Source organism: Penaeus vannamei, chromosome 8, assembly GCF_042767895.1.
Source record: "Penaeus vannamei isolate JL-2024 chromosome 8, ASM4276789v1, whole genome shotgun sequence".
NCBI classification, from domain to species: Eukaryota; Metazoa; Arthropoda; class Malacostraca; order Decapoda; family Penaeidae; genus Penaeus; species Penaeus vannamei.
The window spans coordinates 38,840,953-38,843,452 of record NC_091556.1 but is presented as its reverse complement, the minus strand read 5'-3'; positions in this window follow the sequence as shown (position 1 = coordinate 38,843,452).

The window sequence follows — 2,500 nt, the reverse complement described above, 5'->3', positions numbered from 1 at the left end:
CCCTCCTCTCTCTCTCCCTCTCCCTCCCTCGCCCCCCCCTCTCTCTCCATCTGTTTCTTTCTCTCTCTCTTTCTCCCCCGCTCCCTCTCTCTCTCCCTCGCCCTCTCCCTCGCCCTCGCTCTCGCTCTCGCTCTCGCTCTCGCTCTCGCTCTCGCTCTCGCTCTCGCTCTCTCTCTCTCTCTCTCTCCTTCCCTTCCACCCTCCCTCTCCCTTTTTGATCTAAAACACACGTTCGTAGAAACAGTGACATCCCCATCCATAAGGGAGTGCAAATGATAAATCTTCCGCCTAATATTATTCGATTCCTTCGCCCTCTCTCCCCTCTCCTCACCCCCTCTTTCCCCTGCTCCTCACCCCCCTCTTTCCCCTCTTCCTCACCCCCCTTTTTCCCCTCTCCTCACACCCCTCTTCCTCTCTCCCCTCTTTCCTCACTCACCCCCTCTTTCCCCTCTTCTCACCCCCTCATCTCCCCTCTACTCACCCCCTCTCTCCCCTCATGTCGTCGGACGTATACATATACAGACGTTCAGCCGACGTTAAGTTGACGTTATGACGTGTGAGGTCTCGGTGCTCTTCCCCTCACCTCCCCCCTTGCTTCCACCCCCCATCCCCCTCTTTCCTCCCTCCTTCTCTCTGTCCCCCTCGAGGCCGTTCTTCAATTACGGTAATCTCTGTAGATGCCCTCGTTCCCTCTCAGTTATCTTCACCCCTTTCCTCCTCCCCTCACTTCACTTCCCCTCTCCTTTTCCTCCGTCATCCCCCCCCCCCCCCCCCTCCCTCCTCCCACCCCTCCCTACAGTCCACTTAGCGCGCTGATTTCCCCTCCTTAGCCCTCACCCGGATGGTGTTTTTCGCTTGTTTTTTCCCCTCACTTTAACGTGTTTTCATCTTGCTGTTTCTTCGTCTCAATCGCGTTATATCTCGTGCATCCTCGTCACCACGTCGTCACAGATCGTCACAAGCTCGAGCCTGATCTATCGCCACATCCACGCCCTCGTTCACGGTTTCCCCTCGTCCACGGTTGTCCCCTCAATTCTGGTAGATGCTACACGTGCTCTTCAATTCCCTCCCTTCCCCTCTCTCTCCTCATCCCCTCCCTTCCTCTATGTCTCCCTCTCTTTTCTTCCTCTCCCTCCCGCCTTTCCCCTCTCCCTCCCTCCCCGTTCGTCCCTTCCGCCTCTTCTTGCTCCCTGTCCTTACCCTCCTCTTTCATATCTTCCTCTCACCCTCCATCCTTTCCTCTCTCCCATTCTCCCCATCCCTCTTTTCTTCTCCTCGTGCATTCCTTCATCTCCCTTTCGCTCCCTTCCTCTCACCCTCTCTCTACATCCCTCCCTTCCTCGCTCACTCCCTATTCCATCCTCTCTTTCTCCCGATCTTACGCTTCCTCTCGCTCCCTATCCCTCCCCTCCTCTTACACTCTCGATCTTTACTTTCCTCTCCCCCTTCCCATCCCTCTATTCCTCTCCATTCATCCCTTTCCTCTCTCCTTCCCCATCCCTTCTTTCTTCTCTCTCTCCATCCCTTCGTACTACTTCACCTCTCCCATTCCATCCTTGCTCTCTCTCCCTATCCCTCTCACCCTTTTTTACCTACCCCCAATCCTCTCTCCCTCTATCCCTCGCCTCCTATCCGCTCTTCCCCGCAAAAAAATACATCTCTCCCTCTCTCCCTCGCCTCCCATTTCTCCCTCCTTCCCCAACTCTCCCGTCCCCTCTCCCTCCCATCCTCCTCTCCCTCTTCCTCCCATCCCCCCTTCCTCCTTCCCCAACCCCTCCCGTCCCCTGCCTCTCCCTCCCATCCCCCTCCCTCCATCCCCAACACTCCCTGGCCTCCCATCCCCTCCCTCTCTCCCTCACCTCCTATCCCCCTCCTTCCTTCCCCAACCCTCTTTCCCCATCCCTCCATCCCCCTCCCTCCTTCCCCGGCCCTCCCTGGCGTCCCTCCCCAGCCCTGCCTGGCCTCCCGTCCCCCTCCCTCTCTCCCTCACCTCCTATCCCCCTCCCTCCTTCCCAACCCTCCCAGTCCCCCCTCCCTCTCTCCCTCACCTCCTATCCCTCTCTCTCCTTCCCCAAACCCTCCCATCCCCTCTCCCCTGGCCTCCCATCCCCCTCCCTCTCTCCCCTCACCTCCTATCCCCCTCCCTCCTACCCCCCTCCCTCCCGTCCCCCTCTCCTTCCTTCCCCAATCCCTCGCTCCCTCCCGTCCCCCCTCCCTCCATCCCCAACCCTCCCTGGCCTCCCATCCCCCTCCCTCTCTCCCTCTCTCCCTCGTCTCTCTCCCCTCATCCCGGCGCGACCTCCCCTCGCGGCTCTCCCCCCGGTGATTCCCTCGGCACCTCGACATATGTTCTCGGTCATCACAGATACTCAAAACCCCATAATGTCGAGCAGCGAAACCGGAATCCATGGTGAGCGTTCCCACCATGTTGATTTTGTTTCCATGGGGGCCAAGAATCAATTACCCGAGAGGTTGTTGATGACGATGCTGTTGGTACGGA